This window comes from Acomys minous, assembly GCF_964271855.1.
Source record: "Acomys minous genome assembly, chromosome: 3".
Taxonomy (NCBI): Eukaryota; Metazoa; Chordata; class Mammalia; order Rodentia; family Muridae; genus Acomys; species Acomys minous.
Genome location: NC_140485.1, coordinates 134,048,565 through 134,061,953, shown reverse-complemented (window position 1 = coordinate 134,061,953; position 13,389 = coordinate 134,048,565). Strand labels below are relative to the sequence as shown.

General features: G+C 41.7%; 1 protein-coding gene across 8 annotated transcripts in view; it reads left to right on the top strand.

The window, feature by feature from the left end:
- IPCEF1 (interaction protein for cytohesin exchange factors 1) overlaps positions 1 to 13,389 on the top strand; it is a 163,634-nt gene that overhangs the window by 47,802 nt on the left and 102,443 nt on the right. The window lies entirely within an intron of this gene.

Genomic DNA, 13,389 nt, shown 5'->3' with positions numbered 1-13,389 from the left:
CAGGTGTCCAACGCAACCGCAGGAAGTCAATTTTGGTGTGTAGGGCAGGTGTTCAGATGCCTTCAGATACATATTCTTATTGTTTTGACATGTGTGTAAGAGACAGGCATTTTATTTTATTTTTTTTCATTCTTTTTTTTTTTTTTAAAGCATGGGAGAATAGCAAAGTAGAAGGACCCAGAGGGTCCTAGAAACCTACAAGTAGAACATTATGGTAGGCAGACTTGGGCCCAGGGGTCCTGCCCAAGCTAAGGCACCAGCCAAGAACAATATAGGTGGTAAACTTCAAACCCCTACCCAGATCTAGCCAACGGTCAGAACATTCTCCACAGTAGAGTGGAGAGTGGGATATGACTTTCTCACATACTCTGGTGCCTCACATTTGACCATGTCCCCTGGAGGGGGAGACCTGGTGGCACTCAGAGGAAGGACAGCAGGTTACCAAGAAGAGACTTGATACCCTATGAGCATATACAGGGGGAGGTAATCCCCCTCAGGAACAGTCATAGGGGCGGGGAATAAGGGGAAAATGGGAGGGAGGGAAGAATGGGAGGATACAAGGGATGGGATAACCATTGAGATGTAACAAGATAGGCATTTTAAAAACATCTATTTTATGTGTATATGTATATGTATATCTTCATGTTTGTATGGGTGTCATGTACATGCAGGTGCCTATGGAGGCCAGATGAGGCTGTCAGATTCCCTGGGGAATGAAGTTGTAAGTAGTTGTGTGTTGCCTAATATGGTGCTGGGAACCAAACCTGCGTCCTCTGCAACAGCATCAGGTGTTCTTAAATATTGAGCCACTCCTTTAGGCCCATAGGCATTGTTTTTGATGTGATAGGCAGTAGGATTTAAATTTTGTCTTCTTTCATAAAAAATGCTTTATTTAAAAGTGGACGTTGTATCAAGTAGTGTAAGTGATACCTTGTATATTTATACTTTCAATGAGGGCTTAAAACTTGGTTTCCTTAGGCACTGATGAAAACGAGCAATTTAACCATCTTCAAAAATCAAGTACTTTTCCTAGTAAAATCTTTAGGAGAGGGGGCCTCTCCATTCTGAGAAATGTCTAGTTAGAACCTGACTCATCACCAGAGGAAGGCGAGTTGTTACAGAGGAGGCTTCTGAATGGGAAATGGCATTGGATGGACTCTAAAATCTCCTGTTATATAAAGCCTTGTATTGCTGTAAACTAACAACTGGCTCTCCCATTGATGACCAAACTGGATAATTGAATTTTACAAAGTATGGTCAGAAGGCTTATCTTGAAGAACAACCAGACATACTCCAACTGTGGACAAAGCAGGCTCTAGACCACTGGTTCTCAACCTGTGGGTCACGACCCCTTTGGGGGGGTTGAATGATTCCTTCGCATGGGTCACATATCAGACATGCTGCATATGTACATTATGGTTCACAACAGCAGCAAAATTATGGTTATGAAGTGGCAACAAAAATATTTTTATGGTTGCCGGGGGGCTTACCACAACATAAAGAACTTTATTAAAGGGTCGCAGTGTTGGGAAGGTTGAGAACCACTGCTCTAGAGGCTGCCAGCTTGGTCTGAATCTTGTCTCAGACATTTTTTTTTTTTTTTTTTTTTTAGCTGTACAGCCTTGGCCTTTGGCTCCTTTACGTGACTGATTTTCTTTTTAAAAAAATTTCCATTGTGGGGGAGGGGAATATGCCAAGACAAGTGTATGAGGGGGTGTGGTCAGACAACTTCTTTCTTTTGTAGTGGCATGGGGTAGGGGGTGGCTCCTTAAAGCTGGAGCAGGGATCAACGGATTAGTATGGAAACAGCCTTTAGAACAGTGCCTGGCACTTAACAGAGAATTTAGAGGTAATCGCTCCTGTGTCCGCAGGGGGAAAGAGTATCTCTTACAGGGTTTCTCATATTTAATATAAATTTTTCCCAGGTTTCAGAGTAGAGTGAGCCTTGGAGTGATTTTTGCACATCCGTAACAGCTGTTTCTTCAGGTATCATTATGGGCTGTTCTGGTTCCATCTGAAACCAATGTGATGGCAATATGCAGATTCTTTTCTGCCTCCCACTTAAGGCCACGTGAGCCTGTCAATCGGTACTAGCTCTTGTCATTGTAGCTTCCCTCTCCCAGCTTCCTCTCATTGCCTTTCCAGGAGGATGTGCTGCATATGTTGAAATAAATAACTCTGGATTACAGTTTATGAAAGAATTTTGTATATATATATATATATATATATATATATATATATATATATATTTTTTTTTTTTTTTTTTTTTTTTTTAAACTGACTGCTTCTAAGAGCAGGACTTCAGGCAGCCACTAAGTGTGTGAAATGTCCTTCACCCATTGAAATTTCCACCCTTACGGGTGGGTGGTCATTAAGCGGTGAGGGAAGCTTGCTGTCTCAGGCTTGGTTCCCAGCCTAAGCATGTGTGGTGGGAGCCAGCAATTCACATTCAGTTCTCGCTCACATGTGTCTAAGTTTCTCAGCCCCTGATTATTTTGAGTCCTTCCCAGGATTCTTAAGCACGAAATGCCTGTCTAATTATTTTGACATGTTCCTGGTGGGCAGTGCACTGTGAGTTTTGTGAGAATTCTGAACAGAGGGTTGTGTTTTCCTTATTCTGTCATTCTTGTTGTGTCTATCGGTGCTGTGTTCTAAGACCTACTTAATTTGATTTATGTTACCAAGTGATTCAGGGTGCCAAGTGGACTTTTTCCAGAGCAGAGTGTGTGGGGCTAAATCTCATTCCTTTAATAGAGGAACAACTTGGACGCCACAGTATCCTGACCTATTTTAAAATAAGCTCTATGTTAAAATCTTGTGTGCTGGTGGTAAAGGGATGGATGACCACATGTGTTTATGTTTTTCCCACTTATGTTTATTTTTGCACAAAATATGACAGTATGAACAGGAATGAGGACAGCTAGGTTATAAAGCAAGAATTGTCAAGCTTGAGACATAGAGACGGTTCCTCAAAAACAGAATCTGCAAGCTGCTTAGGTTATCTAGAGGACAGATTAATGTTTGGGTGTTATTATTTTTTTTTCTAGTGAACAATCTTTTTTCCTTTCTACATTTTTGTTCAAAACCATGAAAACAGCTTTCTAATGGGCAGAACTCAATCTCAAAAATGATGAGGTGTTTGTTAGCTGGGAATCTCAAAACCTTTTGAAGTTATTTCTACAAATGAGAAGGGCATATTTTTCCCCCAGGGGAAAAATCCTATACTACTTTCTAGACTGTGAGAAATCAGGAGAGGGAGAGAGGAGAGAGGAGAGGGAGGAAGGGGGGGGGGAGAGAGAGAGAGACAGAGAGAGAGACAGAGGACAGAGAGAGACAGAGGACAGACAAACACACACACACACACACACACACACACACACACACACACACACACACACGGACAGACAGAGGTTTTCAGGGTCTAGGAAGTTTCTTTTCCTCCAACATTTCCATTGCTGTCCTTTGTGGAAACATCAGCATAGTTCCCCCATACAATCACAAAAGAGGGTTAACTACTTTGGGTGTCAGTTTACAGAGGAAAAAAAATGTAAATAGATCTTAAAAGAACCTCAGGACTTTAGTTAATAATTAATAAGCTACAAGGAACTCTGGGTAGATGCCTTGGGGTGATATTAAAATTAGCCCTGGATCTGAGAAGCTCAATGCCACAAGCCTTTATTTCTTTTTATTTTAAATAATTTATTCAGATTACATCTTAATTGTTATCCCTTCACTTGTATCTTCCCTTTCCCTCCTCCTTCCCTCCCTCTTTCACCCTATTCCCCTCTCCTAGGCCTGTGATAGAAGGAATTTCTCATCCACACCAAATGGATGGGAAATGCAGGTAGTGTGGTGGTTGGGGAGGAAGGGAGGGAGTCCCTGCTTTGGAGTCCATCGAGGATATGGACTGAGGCAAACTCTGCCATCTTGTGGCACCTTTGGGGATTTGCCACCATGGGGAAGACAGTATGGGACATGCTAGCCTTCTGTAAACTGTTAAGTGACACACATCACCCCTGCCAGGACTTCTGGCTGTAGGTACTCACACTGCCTTTCCTAACACACAGGAGAACTAGGTGGCGTTTTTCAGGGCTCACCTCATCTCTGATGACATTTGCTGTAAATTTTTTGCACCTACAGGGAACAACTTTCCCAAGTCCTCCATATGCATCGCATCGGTTCACGTGCTTTACTCTGCAGCTTAGTTATCTGCATGTCTTAGTGATAAATAAAATGCTTATTTACTATTGTGATTTATGTGTATACGTGTGAGTTTGCGTTAGTTTATGCGCACCACCCTCATGCAGGAACCAGAGGTGGGCAGAAGAAAGCAGTAGGTTGTTTGGATCCAGAGAGGCAGGCAGCTGTGAACTCATGTTCTTTGCAAGAGCAACTAGTACCAGCCCTGGATTTCACATTTTTAACTTACCGACTTTGCTAGGAACAGATAAAAAAAATAAGGGTTACTGAGAAGGAAAATGTTTATTTACTTCCACGAAATGTAAAAGTAGGAGGCGTTGCCTGTGGTGTCTGGTTATTGCATCCTCAAGCCCCAAACACTGTGCTTGGCACCCGGTCTCTCACCTTTGATGAATCCACAGTGAGGTGTGAGTTCCACCCTCAGCCCCATGCTGAGGGCCCATGAAGGACAGCATCACTGAGATGGGAAAAGGCATGTATTGAAGCAAAAGGTCAGGGTAAAAAGAGAGAGAGAGAGAGAGAGAGAGAGAGAGAGAGAGAGAGAGAGAGAGAGAGAGAGAGAGAGAGAGAGAGAGAGAGAGAGAGAGAGAGAGAGAGAGAGAGAGAGAGAGAAAGAGAGAGAGATATTTTTGATGAAAATCGAGAGACACAGGTCTATGGGAACTAGCTTTGGGGTTGTAAGTAGAGGGAAACTGCAGGCCCCCAAACCTGATTGATTTCCCTATTTGCTTGATTCTGAGTTTTAAACCCATAGAATTGGCTTTTTATGTTATAACAGGTTTTAAGTGCTAGATAAGTCTACCTGGAAAGGTTATAGGGTCAATAATTCTCTCTGATTTCCTGGATAAATTTTTAAAATTTCAATTAGAATTTTTACCTTCACTGACCGAAACATGCAAAAAAGATAAGATTTGAAATATATTACATATACACATACACATATATGTATTTGTATATATGTACACATATATGTATATATGTATATGTTTCAGGATATATTCTCAGATGCTAGACTGGTGTGTACCAATTAGATTGTTCAATACATATGTTATTTGGTTAATCTTTCCTTTCAACCCACATCCAAATGCAATTTTTGAAGTTAATGATTCTAAGTTGAATAATTGACAAATTATGAGTTGCAAATGGAAAGTTTTTGTTTGTATTTTATTTTTCCCCTCTCATTAGTCTTGTTGAGTTTTATTTTATTACATTTCCTCAGAGCAACAGCTTTTCTTGTTATTAATTTTCTTCATAGCTTCCTTCATTGATTTCTGCCTTTATTATAGTTACTTTTTCTTGGCTTTGCTGTTTTGTTATTGCTCTAATTTCATATACTGAATCATATTTACCTTATTATTTCTAGGTTTTCAATAAATATTGTTGAAGCATAAATTTCCCACTAAAATACATTAATCACATCCCTAAATTTTTACATGTATTTCAGTGAAGATAAATTCAAAATATTTCAATTTCAGTTACTTTCTAATCCAAATGTTTATATGTGTGTGAAATTGCTTCCAGGGGCATAGACATTTAAGCCATGAGGGCTCAAGGAGTTGGTTCAGTTTGTGAAGTGCCTGCTTTGCAAATGTTACGACCTGAATTCTATCTCCAGGATTATGTACAAGCCAGGCATAGTGACATGCACCTGTAAACCCAGCACTGGGGACAGAGGTGGGGCAGGCATGGGCCTATCCAGGCAACTCTTCAGCCAATCTAGCCAGAACTGGAGCCCCAGGTTTAATGGGACACCCTGCCTCAAAAAATGAGGTTACGAGTGATAGAAGAAGACCCCTGAAGCTGACCTCTGCCCCCCACAAGCACATACACAGGTGTGTATACTGGTACACATATGTGTACACATGGGTGCATACTCCATAGAAACTAAAGTATATAAACTAAGCTTTTGTTATTGATGTATATAATTAATGGATTTTAGTCAGAGAAAATTTTCTGAAGTCAATGCATTTAAAAACATATGCCTGTGCTGGACATGGGGAGTGTATTCTAACTGTGGAATTCTGTCTATCTTAAGGGTCTGAATTTGCTAGCTGTCATATGCATCTCTGGTCCTTATTTTTCCCGTAAGCTATTTGTTTTGGAGTTATATTGCCGTTGTTGCGTTCTTTATGTCTCTCTCCAGTTCCATGATGCTTCTTCACAAGCTTCTGCTTTGGTGAGGAGGCGAAGGACAGGTGCCCTGTTTACGTTTGGTAGCTTGTAACAAATCCGTCTATAAGTGATATTGGGATAATTGCTATTGACCTAAAATGTGCAATTTGACCTTTATTTGAAGCCATGTTAAACATCAGGTGCTATTGATCATAGATATAAGATAGAAGGGAAACAAATAAGCGAAAAGGCCTAGAACACACTGTAGATGTCCTGGTGACATTAGGGTAATAGAATATGTTTACAATAGCATAAACTAAAAAAAGTTTTCAGCCAATAGGCATGGCATCCCTTTCATTAGCTTTCTTTAGCTGTTCCCCATGATGTTAGATAAAATAATAGATCTCTTCATGGAAATCTAACATATATTTTTTCAGACATGTATTTTCCTAGACATTTTATTTTCAAATTATTACTCACCTGAGGAACTGCTACCAAATTTAATATAATTATCATACATTAGGTAACTTTCTATACTTACCTGTTAGTTTTAATACTTTATGTAAAGATTCTACATGTTGAATTCTAAACTTTGAAAACATTTGAAGTCTTGATTTCTTCTTTTTTAATCACAATAGCTTTTACTGGTTCTTTTACCAGTGCCTCTGATGTTATGTTGTTGTACAGTAGCAATAAGCATCTTTGTCTTATTCCTAATTTCAAAGGAAAAGGTCCCAATACTTTTTATTCATCTAGTGTCACAGAGGAATGAGGAACCTCCTTCCTGAAAATGGGCTATGTCAGGAGTCTGGGGAAGGCGCGCTTAGTAGTTAACCTTAGATCTCTCTCCGTGGTTGTGTTGGGCTGGTGACTGTAGCTAAAAGGTTGACTATGTTTTGAATTGTGCAGCTGGAGTCTAGGTGCCTGGGGTGCTTCTCTGGACGATGTTTCAGCCACCCTGGGCCATACCCAATGCTTGGGTTTGTCTACAGCACATTCTTAGAATATCTGGACTTTGAAATTAGGTTCCGTTTTCACTAGAGGACATGGTCTCCTTCAGAAGATAAAATCTTGGGAATGGTAACTTGGAAGAGGTTTGAACCCAAGAATTGTGCACACAAGGAAAGGAAAGAAGGGAATGAAGAAGTGAGAAAGAAAGAAAAAAGTTAAAAAGAAAAATAAGGCTTAGAAACCTAAAGGAAATCCCATGAGCTAAGCTGGGCACAGTGGCCTATGCCTAAAGTCACAAATACTGGGAAAACTGACTCAGAAAAATCCCTTGAGGCTGTGAGTTCCAGACCTACCTGAACAATGTACAGAGACTCTCAAATACATAAAGTAAGTAAAACCAAAGGAACAAAAATCTTATGAGTTTAACTTACAAGATCCTACAAATAGAAAAAAAAAAAAAGAAATAACTATTTCATTAAAACCAATTAGTAATATAAGCTTTTGACACAATCGTACTTTAACACTATGGTCATAGAGGAAAAAATAGATATTTAAAAATACTTTGTGACGTTTAGTTTTGAGGTTAAATGAAACTAGGGAGGGCAAGGAGGAAGAGTTGGTTGTGAGTTAAAGGCTGGAGGTGGGCACAGTGAGAAAGTGAGGACAGAGGCAACGAGAGGAGTGAAGGAGCCAAGGTAGTGGGTGGACCACAGGAAGCTGCAGGGACCACAGGAAGCCAGGTGGAAAATAAAAACCAGCTGTGGCTGTACCTAATTGCAGACCAGAATAACTCAACCCATAGATAAATGGAAAAAATCTCACACGCAACGTCTGTGAAGAGGTGAAAACAAAAACCAGCACACATACATACAGGAAAGGGAGGGGAAAGTGGGTGTCCAGCTGTAATCTGCTCTGTGCCATCTGCACTGCGACATCTGTGTTACTTTCCGAGACTTGATTCACTAAGGCAGTCAGTTAGGTTCAAAAGAAAAAAGAAGACTTTCTTCAGAAATAGATGCAAAATGTACTTTGGCAGTTTCTATTTCTTGGTTTATGGTTCCACTAGTTTGGAAGGTGCTATCTTGACCGCCGATGTATGTGAACTCAAAAAATTGGTGGGGGTGGGGTGGGGTGGGGTGGAGGAGGCATCTCTTAGTCTTTGTAATAAAATTTGTACTTACACGTGTACCCACTAGGTGTCTCTTTTCATACACATTATGACTGCTGAGACAGCTATGCTGGAAGACATTAGCTTATATGGATTTTTAAAAAAAATCTGAATTTTGGAAGATGTGAAGTAGTTTTTAGTCTATTGGAATAGTTCATCCGGAAGAATAGAAAGGTCTTTTAACGGGACACAGCATACAGTCAGCAGCAGATGAAAAACGCAGGTCCCTGCGTTGGTGATGTCGATACAGCAGAAGATGGAGACGCTAGACTTCACAGCCTGCCCAGTTAGGATTTCAGCCTAGGAAGTCAGCCCTGCTGTTCTTAAATGAAGACCCTGACAGGACTTGTGATGCCAGAACAACCCATGTTTGGCTTTCTAGTGTCTTTTAGGAATTTTTATCTTCCTGACAAAAATCACTTGTTCCACCCTGTGACAGCTCATCTGTGATCCCATGTGTAGCCGTTTGGATATGCACATGATAACTGTGGGTCATGTTGACCACCTTATCAATAAGCTGCCCACCTGCCTTTACTTGTCACAAATCAGAGGTAAGGCCTACATAAACCCACAGACATTTATTAGCCTCCTCCTGTATGTCTGAGCTGGCTGTTTTTGGAGTCACCCACTTGTAAGAGTGTCTTGAGCTCACAGAAAACTCAAGCTTGCAGGGTGTGGTGGTACAAGACTTTAACCCCAGCACCTGGGAGGCAGCAGCAGGAAGATCACTGTGAGTTTGAAGCTAGCCTGGTCTACAAGGCGAGTCCAGAAAAGCAAAGGCTACACAGAAAAATCCGGTCTCAAAAAACAAACAAAACAAAAACAAAAACAAAAACAAAAGCAAGAAAACAAACAAAGCAAAACCAAAACCAAAACCAAAAAGAAAGGAAAAAAAAAAAAAGAAAAGAAAAGGAGAAGAGGCTGACAGCACAGCGATGAGCAAAGGAGCCTGCCTCTCAAACTTGAAGACCTGAGAGAGATTTGCAGGAACAAAACCAAGTCCACCATTTTGGGCCAAATTTGAAGTAAGTTTTATTAAATATTAAATACTGACCATAAGATGGATGTGGGTCAGAACCGCTCCCTGGAATTTCCCAGCTGAGTGGCTCCAAGAAATGTGTTCTAGAGGTTGAAGGGGGAACACTCCTTCATTGCTGGTGGGAATGCAAACTTGTACAACCACTTTGGAAATCAATCTGGCACTTTTTCAGAAAGCTGGAAATCGGGCTACCTCAAGACCCAGCTATTCCACTCCTTGGAATATACCCAGAAGATGCTCCACCATACAACAAGGACATATGTTCAACCATGTTCATAGCAGCCTTATTCAGAATAGCCAGAACCTAAGTGTCCCTCAGTAGGAGAATGGATAAAGAAACTGTGGTACATTTACACTATGGAATACTACTCAGCTATTAAAAACAAGGAATTCCCCAAATTTGTGGACAAATGAATGGAACTAGAAATGATCATACTGAGTGAGTTAACCCAGAAGCAGAAAGATTTACATGGTTTATACTCACTTATAATCGAATACTAGCCCAAAAGATATGTTACATGAAAGTCTTCACTTACCAGGAGATTGGGATAGATTCGGAGATCTCCTATTGGGACTCTAGGTGAAAGAAGTATGGGAAAATGAGGAAACAGAAGGATCCAGAGGGTCCTAGAAACCTACAAGAAGAACATCATGCAGGACATGCAGGACAATACATGCAGTAAATATTGAACCCCTACTCAGATCTAGCCAGTGGACAGGACATTCTCCACAGTTGCATGGGAGTGGGGATTGACTCTGACATGAACTCTGGTGCCCCATATTTGACCATTTCCCCTTGGTGGGGAGGCCTGGTGGCACTCAGAGAAAGGATAAGCAGGCTACCAAGATGAGACTTGATAGGCTATGACCATATGGTGGGGGAGGAGGTCCCCTTCAATCACAGACCTAGGGGAGGGGAATAGGGTGAAAGTGGGAGGGAGGGAGGAATGGGAGGATACAAGTGAGGGGAAAACAACTGAGCTGTATTCCAAGAATCAATACTCCCAGCATTCCAGAAGGTTACCTGGTCCTTGGTCATGTGGGGCTTACATGTTAATTTGGGGTATTACATTAACTCTGAAAACTGGTTAGTGGTACCTGTCACCAAGGTGGTGTCTTCACTTCCACATGAGGAGAGGATGGCACTGCACAAATTTCTAGTGAAGCTCTGTGTGGGCTCCACTTTCCTTATTACTAACAGACTTTTGCAAAAGTACAGAGCTCATTAAGGGGAGAAAAGAGTTAACCAGACAAAAGAGGAATTTTGGTTTCAACTCCAGAGCAATGTGTGCAAGATACTAGTAGACTTTATGTTGCTTTTCCCTCAGTTGCAGGAGCTCCCGCTGACACAGGGACTATCCATTCATTGCTGTGAAGGTCTGTGGAGTCAAATGATACTAAACAAGGCGTAACTAAAGGGTTTGGCTGCCTCAGAGCGTGTGCACACACTGCCCAGATTTCACCAAGAAGAAAAACAAACCTGAGACAGCATTTTCTCTGTGTAGCCTTGGCTGTTCTGCACTCACTTTGTAGACCAGGCTGGCCTCGAACTCGTAGAGATCTGCCTGCCTCTGCCTCCCAAGTGCTGGGATTACTGGCCTGCACCAGAGTGCCCGGCTAACAAACTCTCTTCTCTGGAGAGAAAATAGCGATGATTGCTCCTGAGAAATCGGGGAGAGGCTATAAAGGCTACAAAGGGGGCATTATATGCCATGCTTAGCTCATCTTAGAACTTATTATTTGCTCTTGAATCTCAAAGGCTTCAGTGAAGTAAACTTGGTGCTATTTGGTACTCTACCATGGTAGGAACAAGAGGGAATTATGGGAGAGTCTGTAGTGGGCCTAAGAACTGGTCACTTGTCTACAGACAATGCTTTCTGTGGGCTCTCCATGGCTTTGAACTCTATTTCTTTTTCTTTTTTTTGTTTTTGTTTTTTGTTTTTTTGAGAGAGAGTTTCCCTATGTTATCTTGGCTCAGAGGTCTTTTTGACAAGCCTGAAGGAGACCTGAGTTCGATCGCTGGGACTTTCATGATAGAAAAACAAAACTGACTCTCGCAAATTGCCCTCTGATCACCATGCATATACATGCACACACTAATGAAAACTTAGATTGCTGTTGTTGTTGTTACTGTTATTGTTGTTTAGAGACAGGGTTGCCTCTGTGTAGCCTTGGCTGTCCTGGACTCACCTTGTAGACCAGGCTGGCCTTGAGCTCACAGAGATCTGCCTGCCTCTGCCTCCCGAGTGCTGGGATTAAAGGCGTGTGCCACCATGCCCGATGTGAACTCTATTTCTTATGCAATGCAGAACAGAGGCCCAGTATAAACCTTTAAAGACACTCCTTAGCTTTCCACCCCTTTATACTGGACTTCGGCACAGAGTAAGTTTGGATCTTAGAGGTGGCACATTCTGAGTTCCTTGGATCTGGAGGCAGCCATAAGAGAATAGAGTTATCTACAGATTGCATGCATCGGTGAACAAGGGCTCCCATTAGGGTATGATTGTGCACATATATGCATGTGCTCCAGGGCTAGAAAGGATTGTTCATGTAGGCAACTGTAGAATTGAGTCTTTATGCTTTTCAAGGTATGATAAGCAGTGAAGAGAGCAGCTGGGTTCAAACCATGGGCGCTAGAAGAAGCGTCCGTTGGGATGCAACCAAAGGCAGGCTCCAGCCTAAGGATGTGCTGTGGGTATAGAGTTCAGTCTTTGAGTTTAGAGTTCTAGAAGCCTGCAGAAGAACATCTGAAGATGAGCAACTAAGAGTAGCCTCATGGCTTTCCTGAAGAGCACGGCCGACATGCGTTTTTTGCTTTGTAGGTCCATCCAGGGTACCGCAGAAGATGCTGTTCAGAATCCCTTGGAGCTGCCTTGTTGTTTGTTACTCTGATGGTGTGGTCTTCAGGGAGCAAGGTTTGACACTGAGTGCAAGAAGGGTTTCTTCTCATTCATGTGTGTGAGATCTGTGTTTGAGCCTCGATTGTCAGGGCTGACAATGTCTGTGAGAATGCTTGAGGAAGGCATGGTGGAGCCTGTTGGTCTCCTCAGATGATGTAGTCCTGGATTTTAATGGTTTTGAAAATAAAGTAATTTTAAGCGTCACAGTTTTTCTGTTTTTTATAAAAAAGCCTGTGATTCTTGTAGCCATCTGTCAGTTCCTCACCACAGTGGAGGGGACAGAAAAAATATTCTGCAGTGAGTGGAAAAGAGGATTTCTTGAAGTAAGAAAAATGTAAGTAAGTCAAATTAGACTGACAGAACTGAAATTAAAAGAAAAAAAAAAGGAAATAATTTATATAAAACTACTTTTGTTTCTATCAGTTTCTAATCCCCAAACAACCTGCACCCCTATGTCAACAGGCATATCCTAATGGCAGGTCACTCTGAATTTGCTTTCTTTACACCTGCTCTGCGGTGACAGGAGAAATTTCATGCTAATTGGCAAAACGAATGGATTACTTCATGTCCCATGCTTTTACCCAGGAGCCAAGATGAGCTTTCTATGGTGCCACTGTGACGGACCATCAGCAGCACATGCCTGCTGACCAAATGCTCCCCGTGTCAGTCCAGGGTGGGAGGCATGGTCTCTGCTAGAGGAACTGAACGGCATGGTTTTGATTGCTAAGTCTTACTGCTCACTGGCCCATTTTCTCTGGTTCCTGGCTTAACAAGGGTGCCAAGTTTTTCTATATTCCTGGACTTCCTATACATCTGCTGGTTGCTCTTCTAATATCTTATCGAATGCTAGCATTGGGACTTCAGAGGATCAGTGAGTTACAGGTTGGATCTGTGCTTTTAGAAGCACTGGCTCAGCACTCAGGGGTTTTCACTTAGGGCCCGGGAAAGGAGAAGGAACATAGCCCACATTGTATTTAAATGGGAAAATTATTTTTAAATCACAGTTATGTCCTTTTTTG